This window comes from Bos indicus x Bos taurus, chromosome X, assembly GCF_003369695.1.
Source record: "Bos indicus x Bos taurus breed Angus x Brahman F1 hybrid chromosome X, Bos_hybrid_MaternalHap_v2.0, whole genome shotgun sequence".
In the NCBI taxonomy this organism is placed as follows: Eukaryota; Metazoa; Chordata; class Mammalia; order Artiodactyla; family Bovidae; genus Bos; species Bos indicus x Bos taurus.
This window is the reverse complement of record NC_040105.1, coordinates 39,817,909-39,834,319: the sequence shown is the minus strand read 5'-3', so window position 1 is coordinate 39,834,319 and position 16,411 is coordinate 39,817,909. Positions and strand designations below refer to the sequence as shown.

General features: G+C 43.9%; 1 pseudogene; it reads left to right on the top strand.

Annotated features, from left to right (window-relative positions):
• The first annotated feature begins 10,011 nt into the window (after window positions 1–10,011).
• On the top strand, window positions 10,012–11,215 carry LOC113887390 (annotated as a pseudogene).
• The last annotated feature ends 5,196 nt before the right edge of the window (window positions 11,216–16,411 follow it).

Below are 16,411 nucleotides of genomic sequence, written 5' to 3'. Positions count from 1 at the left end.
ACTAAAATTTCATTCTTTGTGCATCTTACTACATATTGTAGAACAGGTTCTAGACAACAGTCCTAAAAAAATTTGTCTAAACTTTATTTAGGGGCATAATCAGCTAAAAATAGAGCACAACTCTTGCAATTTCATCCAGCCTGAAAAACTGGGAGAGGAGTGAATTTTTCTGTTCTTGAAAGAGTTCTAGGACATTCTTATTTCTTTTAATTTGAAGTAGACCAAAAATATTAAAAATAGACTGGAACATAATATAAATCCTGCCTATTCCTCCCCACCCAGGAAACCTCAAAATCTCACAATCTTTCATACTCTGTCTTGAGAAATAATGTCCTTTTTGTGAGCCAAGAGTGAATAGCTTATCCTTTAAATCTAAGACCCCTTTTCATCTGAGGTCTCAAAGGGACATTGCTGCTGCTTATAGCCTTGAAATTCAGCAGGATAAATGCTGTAGGAACGCTGCTCCTTGTATCATAGATTGAGAGATTGAAACCTGGGGGAGGGCATATGTACTCAAGGTCACATTCTGAGTCCTCAGCAGTTCTGCTTTGTGAACACAGCCCTTCTGATTCAATCTTTAGCGCTCAGTAAACAACCAGTGATGTGCAGTTAACTTTTTCCACTGAAGCATTTCAAGATGGATATGTGTGCCCAGGATAATATATGAAGTAATGACCCATGTGTTAGCCTAAAAGAAACCTCCTCCCCCATTCTCGGCACACCTCTCCTCCCAGGCCAAATAGCCCAGACTCCAGCCATCTACTGCCCTGAGGGGAGGACTCTTGGAAAAGAACCAGAAAACAAAAATGTCAAATTCCTGCTTCTTGAGTTCCAAAAGGAGAGGGCCAGATAGAAGACTTGAAGAAACACATAATATAGTTTGCTTCTCTAACTCTGCATCCCACCCCCTACCCAGCCCCCATTAATTCCAGCAGTGAGTTCTGAGTGATCCCAGAGAGATCATGGTGAGATGGTCTGGTCCCTGTAAATCAGCCATCAGGGAGCCCTGTGGAGCCCTGCTCAATGAAAATTAAGGATTTTTTTTTTTTTTTCAAAAGACACAATATGCAGAATGGAAAAGTGAGTGTGAGCTGAACCCTGTGTAAATAACCTGAGATTTTACATCCCATTTGAAGGGGGAAAGGGGAAAAAAGCTTCTTTTCATACGGTTCGGCTCCAAGCTAGCAGGACCCAGTTGACAGAGCACCTTGGAAAAGGAAATCTGAATAAAGTATGGATTCTAGTCAATAATAACGTATTAATATCACTATTGGTTCATTAATAGCGACAAATGTGCCCTACTAATGTAAGCTGTTGATAATAAGGAAAACTGAGTGTGAGGTATATGTAATATCTTCTCAATTCTTCTCAATCTAAAATGTTCTGAAAAATAAAGCAAATTAAAAAAACCCATAAAGTGAAAATACAAGTCCCCAAATGGGAAAAGATCAATTATATCCAGAAAGTGGAAATTGCTCCTACAAATCAGTAAGATAGAGACAAACTGATAGAAAAATGGGCAACTGACTTGAATAGATACTTTACAGAAGAATAAATACAAAAGACCCGCCACTATACTAACATGCTCAGCTGCATTAATAGTTAGGGAAATGCAAATTTGAAACCATGAGATACCAACACGCCACTTGACTGGCAAAAAGTTTAGAAATCTGACCATGCTAAGTGTAGGCAAGGATGTGAATCAACTGAAACTCTCATAACGTGGGGGTGGAAGCATAAACTGGAACAACAGTTTTTGAAAACATTGCCTTGTCTATTAAAGCTGAAGAAATACCAAACTTATGACCCAGCAGCTCCATTCCTTAGAGGAAATACTACAGGAACATGCACTTACATATTAATAATAAATTATAGTATATTGATTAAATAAATTGTGGTATATATTTCATACAATGGGATACTATATCATAATGAAACTGAATAAATATAAATAACAGGTTACGTATTATATATCACATTTATACTATATAAAAATAAGAAATGAACAGTTTGACTTCATTTATATAAAGTTCAAAATCAGGAAAAAAGAAAGTATACTGTTTATGGATGCAGCATAGATGGTCAAAGTATAAAGAAAAGCAAGGAAATGACTGCCATAAAAATGTCATACAAGTTACCTATGGGGTGGTAGAGAGGGGGATATGTCTAGAAAGGACATGCAGGACTTTCCTGGCGATCCAGCGGTTAAGACTGCGCTTCCCATGCGGGGGGTGTGGGTTTGATCCCTCATTGGGAAGCTAAGATCCCATATGCTGTGCAGTGTGGCCAAGAAATTAAAAAAAAATATTTTTAAAGGGACATGCAGAAGGATTTGGGGAGGTTGGTCATTTCCTAATGACCTAGGTGGATATTGTTACACTAGTGTTTGCTTCATTATTATCGATATTTTGAACACTGATGTATGTTTGTGTCATGTTTGACAATAAAAAAAGTTTTAAAAATCTAGCTTGCTTCGTGGAATCTTGAGGAGCTGTATCTCCCTTTGACTTGGTAGGAATTATTTGTATTCGATTTCAGCTTATGTTTGGAGATTCTTGTGTTTACAAAACACGTCTTCAGTGAGGGTGGAAGTTTCCAAAGAAAGGCCGGAGTTGTGGTTGGCATGTTTACGGCTGTCTTAACAAGAGATCTTAGAGATGGTATCTACTATGGGAATTCACTACAGGGCAAAATCCAGGCTTCAGCCTCCCAGTCTGAGAACCCCAGTTTTGTCAGTGTCCCAGAGGGAATCTGACTCCATGACATTGACCCCAAACAATAAAGTTACAGGTTCTTAATGGTGCAAATACCATTTTGATATATACAAGTACATGGTAGTCTGCACATTCATGACAACCTGGTCAGCGTATTCTCTCCAAAAATGCAAGTGACATAGGAATCCTAGTTACCCAAAATCAACTTGGTGAGTATGCAACCACAGCAAATATTTAACACATGAGGTTCTGCTGTACCCATCTCCACAGACAGAACACACCTGCTGGGAAACTGGATGTTTGTACTCAGATTGACAGGGTACTGTAATAAGCCCCCTTTGGGGGATGACTGTACAGCCACACCATTCGTGAGAACTTCCCACTCCCTTCCATGGTTTCCGCCGTATTTGTTTTCCTGATTAAACTCTGAGACAGAGTGCAATCTTATTTCCAAGTTTCATCTCATTGAGCCACTGGTTACTGACTTCCGTGGCTTTGCGTTAGTTCTCTCCACCTGCCTCCACCTCCACCACCATGAAAAACCTAATCAAAAGCACCATGTTGGGACTTCCCTGGTAGCGCAGTGGATAAGAATCTGCCTGCCAATGCAGGGGACACAGGTTCAATCCTTGGCCTGGGAAGATTTCACATGCCACGGAGAAACCGAGCCTGTGTGCCGCAACTACTGAGCCCATGCTCTAGAGCCTGGGAGCCGCAACTACTGAGACCGTGCCCCTATAGAGACTGTGCCCCACAACAAAGAGTAGCCCCCACTCTCCATAACTACAGAAAGTCTGCACAAAGCAACAAAGACCCAGTGGAGCCAAAAAAAAGCACCATGTCCTCTGAATCTATGATGACAGAAACCATAATGTTCCTTATCTGAGGGTGAGGGAGGTAAACTGAGAAGGGGCACAGGGGAACTTTCTGGGGCGATGGCAATGTTCTGTATGTTGATCTGGACAGTGGTTACATGGGAGATACGCATAGATGAGAATACACAAGCTGTTCACTTCAGACTCGTGCATTTTATGGTATGTAAGTTACACCTACAATATTTTAAGAGTTTTCTCAGATTGCACCTAGTGGATGAGCATATTTAAACTAAAATAAATCGAAGTTGCGTAATTTGTTCATTCACTCATTCATTCATACATCCAGCGTTGGATATTTGCAGTGTGCTCCATGAACTTGGAGCTGAACCCCGTGTAAATAACCTGAGACTTCACATCCCATTTGAAGGGGGAAAGGGGAAAAAGCTTCTTTTTATATGGCTCAGCTCCAACATAGCAGGATCTAGTTGACACAGCACTTTGGAAACACTCAACCCTGGATATATGAGAACTTCCTGGTGGTACAGTGGATAGGAATCCAACACAGGGGAGATGGGTTCGATCCCTGGTCCGGGAAGATTCCACATGCTACAGAGCAACTAAGCCCAACGAAGCTGCGGAGTGCCACAACTACGGAGTCTGCGTGCTGCAGCTGCTGGAGCCTGGGTGCCTAGAGCCTGTGCTCTGCAACAAGGGAAGCCACTGCAATGAGAAGCCTGCACACAGCAGGAAGAGCAGCCCTCTCTCACCTCAACTATAGAAGGCCCTCATGTAGCAATGAAGACCCAGTACAACCAATAAATAAATAATCTGTTAAAAATTGGATATATGAATGAATGAATGGGTGAACAAATGATGCCTTCTATGCACACACACAGTGTTGGAGAGAATCTTCTGCTAGTGAAGTGATCACAGCAAGTTCAATTTCCAGGTAACCACACAGGCAAGGCCAAACTTTGGCCACAGCTGTTTTCAAGACAGTTTCTGAAGCTGACAGGAGCTGGCTGGAATGCTGGCAAGGCGCCCGGTCCTCCATATCCCCCACTGATTCCCTTTCTATCTTTTCTGCCATCCTCATTCTGCTTTGGACCCATAGATTACTCCTCACTCTTTTTTTTTTTTTTAAACTTTACAATATTGTATTAGTTTTGCCAAATATCAAAATGAATCCGCCACAGGTATACCCGCGTTCCCCATCCTGAGCCCTCCTCCCTCCTCCCTCCCCATACCTTCCCTCTGGGTCATCCCAGTGCACCAGCCCCATGCATCCAGTACCGTGCATCGAACCTGGACTGGCGACTCGTTTCATACATGATATTATACATATTTCAATGCCATTCTCCCAAATCTCCCCACCCTCTCCCTCTCCCACAGAGTCCATAAGACTGATCTATACATCGGTGTCTCTTTTGCTGTCTCGTACACAGGGTTATTGTTACCATCTTTCTAAATTCCATATATATGTGTTAGTATACTGTATTGGTGTTTTTCTTTCTGGCTTCACTCTGTATAATAGGTTCCAGTTTCATCCATCTCATTAGAACTGATTCAAATGTATTCTTTTTAATGGCTGAGTAATACTCCATTGTGTACCACAGCTTTCTTATCCATTCATCTGCTGATGGGTATCTAGGTTGCTTCCATGTCCTGGCTATTATAAACAGTGCTGCAATGAACATTGGGGTACACGTGTCTCTTTCCCTTCTGGTTTCCTCAGTGTGTATGCCCAGCAGTGGGATTGCTGGATCATAAGGCAGTTCTATTTCCAGTTTTTTAAGGAATCTCCACACTGTTCTCCATAGTGGCTGTACTAGTTTGCATTCCCACCAACAGTGTAAGAGAGTTCCCTTTTCTCCACACCCTCTCCAGCATTTATTGCTTGTAGACTTATGGATTGCAGCCATTCTGACTGGCGGGAAATGGTACCTCATAGTGGTTTTGATTTGCATTTCTCTGATAATGAGTGATGTTGAGCATCTTTTCATGTGTTTGTTAGCCATCTGTATGTCTTCTTTGGAGAAATGTCTATTTAGTTCTTTGGCCCATTTTTTGATTGGGTCATTTATTTTTCTGGAGTTGAGCTGTATACTCCTCACTCTTTATCTTCACCATACCCTGGTTCCCTTGCCTCTCAGGCCTTCTCTTGGAACTACCGGGCAAAACCCAGATCCCAGAATAATGTGACTGCCTGCCTTCTCTTCCTATAATAGGTTGCTGATTGCAGCTGTGGAACTTTCCCTACCCTGGGGACTGGCACTCAGCTGGGCCCCCAAACCTGCCTGATCATCCTTTCTCCAGACCTAGTCACTGCCTCGTCTCTCCCTCCCCGGCCCCCACAACTATTGAAAGCTTCCAGCAAAGTCTTCAAGCCCCCGCCCTTTGGGAGACCACACTCCTAGTTTTAGGGCTTCCCTGGTGGCTCAGATGGTGAAGAATCTGCCTGCCATATGGGAAGACCTGGGTTTGATCCCAGGGTAGGGAAGATCCCCTCAGTGGGGAAGATCCTCTGGAGAAGGGAATGGCAACCCATTCCAGTATTCTTGCATGGAGAATTCCATGGACAGAGAAGACTGGTGGACTGCAGTCCATGGGGTCACAAAGAGTTGGATGCGACTGGGCAACTAACACTTTCACTCCTACCTAGCTCCAGCCTGCTGTTGGGCATCCATCCTGCTGCCCATAAGGGGAAAGAGTCTAGACTCAGGAGTGTACATTGGTCATTACTGATCAATTACCAGCATCAGGAAAAGCAACTGTGCTCCATCTTCTTGCATCACCTCTGGCAGCTACTTCCCCTTCCTTATGAATGTGGTGAGTTATGAATGAAAAATCTCCAGTCTCCAGATAGCTTCCCTCAACCTCAGAGGGTGACACCAGGAACCCTGCACACAGCAGCCTGCGGGGGTGCCTTGCACTGACCTGCTCTGGGTCGTTAGTGATAGCCCAGAGGGGAGATGGGAGCCTGGCTTTGCACTGTCATTGCCCTCAGGCATGCACCACCCCACTCCTACCTACATCTTGGGTGTCCTGAGTTGCAGTGTGTGCTGGGTGGGGTTCCCAGGGCTGAGGAGAGGAGGGCAGACGGGACTCACCCTCATGTTTCTAACTTACCTGGGGTTCAGACTCCTGGTCTGGCCTTTGCTCCCTCTTTTGTTCACTGTTGGACTGTCTCTTGGGGCCCCATTCTGCCTTCCAGTTACAGAAGATTTGTTTGCTTGTTTGAGGACATTTTAAATTTGAGAACAGGACTTCCCTGCTGGTCCAGTGGTTAAGAATACACCTGCCAATGGAGGGGACACGAGTTCAATCCCTGGTCCAGCAAGATTCCACGTGCTGCGGGGCAGCTAAGCCTGTGAGCTACAACTACTAAAGCCTGTGCTCTGTAGACACCATGCTTCCCAACAAGAGAAGCCCGAAATGAGGAGCCTGTGCACCGCAACTACAGAAGTAGCCCCCACTTGCCGCAACTAGAGACTAAAGCCTGAGCGCAGCCACAAAGACCCAGCACAGCCAAAGTTAATTTATTTAAAAATTTGACAATAGTTTGAGGTGTCCTGAGAAGTAGCAAAGACAGTGTATACAGAGATTTCCCACATACCTTATACCCAGTTTCCCCTGTTGTTAACCTCTTATGTTACTTTGGTGTATATTTGTCACAACTAATGAACCAACATTAACACATTATGATGAACCAAAGTCCAATCCAACTGCAGTTTTGAATCATTTCCTTCCAACTTCTCCTCCTGAATTTGCCTGAGGACCTGCTCCTGCGCAGCCACAGTGCTCTCTCCCTCAACCAGCCACTGAGCCTGGAACCGGAAGCCCCAGTGACCTGTAGTTCTGACCTGCACTTGTATCTGGAGCTATCACAGTGTCTCTCCTGCAACAATTGCATCCTTCCCTCTGGACTCATGTTAAATTTATTTGTACCAAGTTTTATCAAACTGGAATGCTTCCATACATATTGGGCTTGATAAGAAACAATTTAGCTGCAAGTGATTGTAACAAAAACAGAGGGACTCTATTGGCAGGAAAGATACAAGCATCTGAATGCAGAGTTCCAAAGAATAGCAAGAAGAGATAAGAAAGCCTTCCTCAGCGATCAATGCAAAGAAATAGAGGAAAACAGCAGAATGGGAAAGACTAGGGATCTCTTCAAGAAAATCAGAGATACCAAGGGAACATTGCATGCAAAGATGGACTCGATAAAGGACAGAAATGGTATGGACCTAACAGAAGCAGAAGATATTAAGAAGTGGCAAGAATACACAGAAGAACTGTACAAAAAAGAGCTTCATGACCCAGATGATGATGGTGTGATCACTCACCTAGAGCCAGACATCCTGGAATGTGAAGTCAAGTGGGCCTTAGAAAGCATCACTACGAACAAAGCTAGTGGAGCTGATGGAATTCCAGTTGAGCTATTTCAAATCCTGAAGGATGATGCTGTGAAAGTGCTGTATTCAATATGCCAGCAAATTTGGAAAACTCAGCAGTGGCCACAGGACTGGAAAAGGTCAGTTTTCATTCCAATCCCAAAGAAAGGCAATGCCTAAGAATGCTCAAACTACCACACAATTGCACTCATTTCACATGCTAGTAATGCTCAAATTCTCCAAGCCAGGCTTCAGCAGTACGTGAACCGTGAACTTCCTGGTGTTCAAGCTGGTTTTAGGAAAGAGATCAAATTGCCAACATCCACTAGATCATGGAAAAAGCAAGAGAGTTCCAGCAAAACTTCTATTTCTGCTTTATTGACTATGCCAAAGCCTTTGACTGTGTGGATCACAATACACTGTGGAAAATTCTGAAAGAGATGGGAATACCAGACCACCTGACCTGCCTCTTGAGAAATCTGTGTGCAGGTCAGGAAGCCACAGGTAGAACTGGACATGGAACAGACTGGTTCCAAATAGGAAAAGGAGTACATCAAGGCTGTATATTGTCACCCTGCTTATTTAACTTCTATGCAGAGTACATCATGAGAAACGCTGGGCTGGAAGAAACACAAGCTGGAATCAAGATTGCCAGGAGAAATATCAATAACCTCAGATATGCAGATGACACCACCCTCATGGCAGAAAGTGAAGAGGAACTAAAAAGCCTCTTGATGAAAGTGAAAGAGGAGAGTGAAAAAGTTGGCTTAAAGCTCAACATTCAGAAAACTAAGATCACGGCATCCGGTCCCATCACTTCATGGGAAATAGATGGGGAAACAGTGGAAACAGTATCAGACTTTATTTTTTGGGGCTCCAAAATCACTGCAGATGGTGACTACAGCCATGAAATTAAAAGACGCTTACTCCTTGGAAGGAAAGTTATGACCAACCTAGATAGCATATTCAAAAGCAGAGACATTACTTTGCCAAAAAAGGTCCAGCTAGTCAAGGCTATGGTTTTTCCAGTGGTCATGTATGGATGTGAGAGTTGGACTGTGAAGAAGGCTGAGCGCCGAAGAATTGATGCTTTTGAACTGTGGTGTTGGAGAAGACTCTTGAAAGTCCCTTGGACTGCAAGGAGATCCAACCAGTCCATTCTGAAGGAGATCAGCCCTGGGATTTCTTTGGAAGGAATGATGCTAAAGCTGAAACTCCAGTACTTTGGCCACCTCATGTGAAGAGTTGACTCATTGGAAAAGACTCTGATGCTGGAGGGATTGGGGACAGGAGAAGGGGACGACAGAGTATGAGATGGCTGGATGGCACCACTGACTCAAGGGATGTGAGTCTGAGTGAACTCCAGGAATTGGTGATGGACAGGGAGGCCTGGCGTGCTGCGATTCATGGGGTCGCAAAGAGTTGGACATAACCGAGCGACTGAACTGAACTAAACTGAAGGGTGAGTGACTGAGTTTAATATGTAATCCCTGGTGGCTTCCCTGATAACTCAGTTGATAAAGAATCCGCCTGCTATGCAGGAGACCCCAGTTCAATTCCTAGGTCGGGAAGATCCCCTGGAGAAGGGATAGGCTACCCACTCCAGTATTATTGGCCTTCCCTTGTGGCTCAGTTGGTAAAGAATCTGCCTGCAATGCAGGAGACCCCGGTTTGATTCCTGGGTTGGGAAGATCCCCTGGAGAAGGAAAAGGCTACCCACTCCAGTATTCTGGCCTAGAGAATTCCATGGACTATACAGTCTGTGGAGTCACAAAGAGTTGGACAAGACTAAGCGACTTTCACTTTCACTGGTGGATTAGTGGTAAAGAATCCACCTGCCAATACAGGGCGGGTTTAATCCCTTGGTTGGGAGGAGGGCAGGGCAACCCACTCCAGTATTCTTGCCTGGAGAATCCCCATTTACAGAGGAGCCTGGCAGGATGCAGTCCATTGGGTCGCAAAAGAGTTGGACATGAGTGAGTGACTAAACAAACCCCAAAAATAGGGTCTATAACAACAGTGTTGGATAGAGAGTGAGCTCCTGTTATCCGACTGCCTGTGTGACATTAGATGAGTGACTTTTCTGTTTAGGGTCCAGTTTCCCCATCTGTAAATATGGATAATCGTGATGTTCACCTCATGGATCATGTGAGGATTAAAGTTAATATGCATAGCCCTTTCCTCAGCGGCCGCTAAAGTACGCAGTCCTGAGGAAGCTAAGGCCTGGTTGGGGTGAGACTTTCACTTCATCTGGGCGACTAGCACCACGCCCAACAGCCCCCACCTAGCACTTGCCCCACACCATGGCCTCCTTCTCAGAGCTTGCTTGCATCTACTCGGCCCCCATTCTGCACGACGATGAGGTGACGGTCACAGAGTGTAAGAATAATGCCCTCATTAAAGCAGCTGGTGTAAACGTTGAACCTTTCTGACCAGGCTTGTTTGCAGAGGTTTTGGCCAATGTCAATGATGGGAGCCTCGTCTGCAACATGGGGGCTGGCGGACTTGTCCCAGCAGCTGGTGCTGAACCTGCAGGAGGTCCTGTCCCCTCCACCACTGCTGCTCCAGCTAAAGAGAAGAAAGTAGAAGCAAAAAAAGAAGAATCTGAAGAGTCTGATGATGACATGGGCTTTGGTCTTTTTGACTAAACCGCTTTAGTAACAGGTTTAAAATAAAAAGCTGAGCTCTTTAAAAATAAATAAAAATAAAGTTATCACGCACAGAGCACCTAGAACACTGCTTGGCATGTGAGTGGACAGTCACCCTTAGTCATAATAATAAAGGTGATGGTAATGATGGTTATAAGCGTGTCTCAAGAAAGAACGAAGGAAGAGCATCAGGAACAAGACAAAAATAGGAAAGGAAGGTCCTCGTTTGAGGCTATGGGGTCTCTCTCTTTCCTGCTTTTACATGATTGTTTGATTCCTTTTTCTGTCTTCCACAGGTTGGGACACAACGTACAGACTGAAGCTGAAGTTCCTGGTGTTCTCAAGCCAGGAGGCTCAATGGGGGTATTCGTGTTATAAATTTCCGGAAGAGAGAAACAGAAGCCTCGCCAGGGTCAGAAAGCCTCCAGGGGTCCTGTCACTGGTGCTATGTGTGGGTGCGTGTGGAACCGATGGGTTCCTAAGGCTTTCCCTCCCAGACTGAGGAAGTGGCAGGCTCTCTCAAAAGGGCTGTAGCTATTATTGAGTCTACGCTACAATTGCCATCAAACTTAGTGGTTTCAAATCATTACCTTTGATTATCTCTTAGGCTTTCCTTGCATCAGAAATTTGGAAGCAGCTCGGCTGAGTAGTGTCCTGACTTAGGGAATCTCTCACACCATTGCTGTCAGATGGTGGCTGGAGGTGGTGTCATCTTGAAGGCTTCTGACACTTGGACTAGGAAGACTGAAACAGCTGGGAGTCGGCACAGCTGGGCATACTGGGTAACTTCCTTGCTCTCTATTTCTGTATGCTCTTTCCACATGGAAAGATGTCTACATGAGCATTCCAGCATGGTGGCTTCAGGGTCACCAGATGTCTTACATGATGGCTCAGGACCCCAAAGGCTCAAGTGTGTGTCCCAAGAGGGAGAGAAAGCCAGGTGGCAGCCATCTTGAAGTGATACCTCATTGTGGTTTTGAGCATCAATCACTTCCTTGCTCACTTGCTCATCATATCACTTGTCTGGTCAACACAGAAAGTTCTGCCCAGATGGCCAAAAAGCACATGAAAAGATGCTCAACATTGCTAACTATTACAGAAGTACAAATCAAAACCACAATGAGGTGTTACTTCACACGGGTCAGAATGGCCATCTTCGAAGAAAAGGGAACCCTCCTATGCTGTTGGTGGGAATGTAAATTGGTGTAGCTACTATGGAGAACAGTATGGGGGTTCCTTTAAAAACTAAAAATAGAACTACCATATGATCCTGCAATCCCACTCCTGGACATATATCCAGAGATAACCATAATTCAAAAAGATACACGTACCCCAATGTTCATACCAGCACTATTCACAATAGCTAAGACACGGAAGCAACTCAATGTCTATGGACAGATGAATGGATAAAGAAGATGCGGTACATATATGCAATGCAATATTGTGCTCAGTCATGTCTGACTCTTTGTGACCCTATGGACTGTAGCCCACCGGGTTCATCATCCATGGGATTTTTCAGGCAAGAATGCTGGAGGGGGTTGCCATTTCCACCTCCAGGGGATCTTCCCAACCCTGGGATCAAAACTGCATCTCCTGTGTCTACTTCACTGACAGGTGGATTCTTTAACACTGAGCCACTTGGGAAGCCCACAGTGGAATAATACTCAGCCATAAAAAAGAATGAACCAATGCCATTTGCAGCAACTGGGATGGACCTAGAGCTTATCATACTAAGCGAAGTCAGAGAAAGACAAATATCATATGATATCCTTTTTATGTGGCATCTAAAAAAATTACACAAAAGAATGTATTTACAAAATAGTAACAGATTTAGACTTTGAAAATAAATTTGTGATTACCAAAGGTGAAAGGCAATAAAGCAGAAATAGATGTTTTTCTGGAACTCTCTTGCTTTTTCGCTGGATCATCGAAAAAGTAAGAGAGTTCCAGAAAAGCATCTATTTCTGCTTTATTGACTATGCCAAAGCCTTTGAGTGTGTGGATCACAATAAACTGTGGAAAATTCTGAAAGAGATGGGAATACCAGACCACCTTACCTGCCTCTTGAGAAACCTATATGCAGGTCAGGAAGCCACAGGTAGAACTGGACATGGAACAACAGTCTGGTTCCAAATAGGAAAAAGAGTACGTCAAAGCTGTATATTGTCACCCTGCTTATTTAACGTACATGCAGAGTACATCATGAGAAACGCTGGGCTAGAAGAAGCACAAGCTGGAATCAAGATTGCCGGGAGAAATATCAATAACCTCAGATATGTAGATGATACCATGCTTATGGCAGAAAGCAAAAAGGAACTAAAAAGCCTCTTGATGAAAGTGAAAGTGGAGAGTGAAAAAGTTGGCTTAAAGCTCAACATTCAGAAAACTAAGATCGTGGCATCTGGTCCCATCACTTCATGAGAAATAGATGGGGAAACAGTGGAAACAGTGTCAGACTTTATTTTTCTGGGCTCCAAAATCACTGCAGATGGTGACTGCAGCCATGAAATTAAAAGACGCTTACTCCTTGGAAGGAAAGTTATGACCAGCCTAGATAGCATATTCAAAAGCAGAGACATTACTTTGCCAACAAAAGTTCATCTAGTCAAGGCTATGGTTTTTCCAGTGGTCATGTATGGATGTGAGAGTTGGACTGTGAAGAAAGCTGAGTGCTGAAGAATTGATGCTTTTGAATGTGGTGTTGGAGAAGACTCTTGAGAGTCCCTTGGACTGCAAGGAGATCCAACCAGTCCATTGTGAAGGAGATCAGCCCTGGGATTTCTTTGGAAGGAATGATGCTAAAGCTGAAACTCCAGTACTTTGGCCACCTCATGTGAAGAGTTGACTCATTGGAAAAGACTCTGATGCTGGGAGGGATTGGGGGCAGGAGGAGAAGGGGATGACAGAGGATGAGATGGCTGGATGGCATCACTGACTGGATGGACGTGAGTCTGAGTGAACTCCGTGAGTTGGTGATGGACAGGCAGGCCTGGCGTGCTGCGATTCATGGGGTCGCGAAGAGTCGGACACGACTGAGCGACTGAACTGAACTGAAAGGTGAAAGGTGGGGAACAATAAATTAGGAATTTGGAATTAACATATACACACTCCTATACATAAAATATAAAATGGGGCTTCCTCGGTGGCTCAAACAGTACAGAATCTGCCTGAAATGCGGGAAGACCCGGGTTCAGTCCCTGGGTTGGGAAGATCCCCTGGAGAGGGGAATGGCTACCCACTCCAGTATTCTTGCCTGGACAATTCCGTGGACGGAGGAACATGGTGGGCTACAGTCCATGAGACTGCAAAGAGTTGGACACAACTGAGTGAGAGAAAGAGTATTATGAGTATATATAAAATAGATAATCAACAGGGACCTACTGTGCAAAAAAGGGAACTGTTCAATATTCTGTAATAACCTATATGGGAATAGAATCTAGAAAAGAATGGATATATGTATATGTATAACTGAATCACTTTGCTGTGCATTTGAAACTAATATAATACTGTAAATCAGCTATACTCTAATATAAAATAAAAATTAAATTAAAAAGAAAGGTCTGCATAGATTAAAGGGGAGCGAACACAGACCCCACCCCCACCGCCACCTGTCAATGGAAGCCTGTCAAAGTCACATCAGAAGAGCTTGCACACTGGGATATTTATTGGCATAACCACCTTTGGAAAATATTGATACAATCTCCAATTGGGGGAGTTGCACACAGATGAGGAGACAATGGTTGTCATATCTAATGTATACTATCTACTAGATTTTACCCAAGGATATATGATAAACATTTCTCCACATAATTATTCTTCCACAATGTCCTTTTATAAAAAGCATTAATTTAAAAAATTCATGTTATCAAAGTAATACATACTCATAAAAAATTCAAAGTGCAGAAATGCGTAAAGAAACAATGGGAGGTTTCTTCCTTCTCTCCCCGCTAATTATTCTCTAAGGGTAACAATGAGTTCTACATACCTGTCTAGATTTTCCTTTACACCTATTTAGTCATACACAAGATTTTTTTTTAATAAAAATAAAAATCATGTTATATATTCTTGCTTATTTCACTTTAAAATGCTGTGGCAGGAAGTGATGTGTCCTACTCTTTTTAACTGGTGCATAGTATTCTGTTGTCTGCGTTAGGATGTCTCTAATTTGCTTTAAAGACGGGCAGTGTGTTATGAAGCACCTGCTGTTTAGTTTAAGCTAGGCTTTTAGGGCTAGTGAGCTGCTTTTCACAGGAACACCCACTCCAGGAGCAGCCAACCGACTTTTAATCAGAAAATTCACCCTCCAAGTGCTTCCTCTACTCTTATCTCCCATCAACACTGCTGCATGTCCGACTCTGTGCGACCCCACAGACGGCAGCCCACCAGGTTCCGCTGTCCTTGGGATTCTCCAGGCAAGAACACTCGAGTTGGTTGCCATTTCCTTCTCCAATGCATGAAAGTGAAAAGTGAAAGTGAAGTTGTGTCTGACTCTTAGCGACCCCATGGACTGCAGCCTAACAGGCTCCTCCGTCCATGGGAGTTTCCAGGCAAGAGTACTGGAGTGGGGTGCCATTGCCTTCTCTGCCCATCAACACTAGATTTTGCTAATTAGCAGAATGACATAGCAAGTGAATCTGCACAACGGGTATTCCCAATGGGCTCTTACTGTTGCATTGAGAAGTATTCAAGGTACATAGATTGGCTGAATAATTTTAGAGACGCTCTCCAAACTTGCACAGACAGGGCAGCTGGATCTAGGCAGGTGTGTAGCCTGTGCTCAGGGACACCTCTGGGTGGATCCCTAAGGGCCCTTTGTTCTACCATGAATTTGGATATTCTGATTGCCTGATGCTGCCTTCAAGGCTAACGGAATCTTGCTTCTAGAGTACTGTGGCCTCCACCTTAAACGCTTTTTGCATGTTAGGACCAAGCTGGGACCCCTTTAGATACACAGGAGGTTGTACCACTGTTGCTTAGGCCTGCTTATTACTTTCAACCTGGCTGATTTGGGCCTGAGGCTCACTCTTGTTACAACCTGGTGGCTAGATGGGGAAGCTACAAGAGAGCCTTGAAGACTGCCTGACCAAATTGGCCTTGGTCAGCTCACAACATTATGGATGGATCATAATTTATTTTTCCAAACCCATTTTAACAGGCATTTAGAATGCTTCCAATGTTTTTCCTTTACGTTAAACACTGCGGTACCATCCATTTCACAAAATGTTTGTATAAAATGTTTTTTTGCATAAAATTTTTAGCTTAATAATTACATGCTATTTCACTGAAGCAATGCACCCTAATTTATTCATCTCATCCCCTGTTTTTGTATCTTAGGCTTTGGTGGAATCTGTATCTGAACCCAGGTCTGATTGATGCAAGCCCAAGTCTTTTCTAATACTTCTAGACAGAATTGTCTGGAAGATGGAACCTGGGAGTAAAGTGCCAAGGAGCTAATAGTGGATGTTGCTCTTTTCCCAGTTCCTATTTGGGGATTCCACCCTAGACCTTAGTTGACTTTTCACCTCCTCGGGTCTGCTTCAAGTGATTCCCCACCCTGGTTACACGTATGAGTCTCTGAACAAACATAAGAAATCCTGGTGTTACAGAATCTAATTTTCAAACCCAGGAAGGTGCAAAGCTCAGATCGTCAGTATATGGAGTTAAATATAATCTCATGCACTGAGCAATACATTTAACATCCTAATTAATAATTCAGAGCATCAAGTGCAGTGTGGAAAGATATTATGTCTGTGCTGCCTGTTTGTGGGAAAATCCGCTACCTAACTGCATTCCTCTCACCTTTCACCACCCACCAAAAAAGCAAACCAGAGACGTTTGCC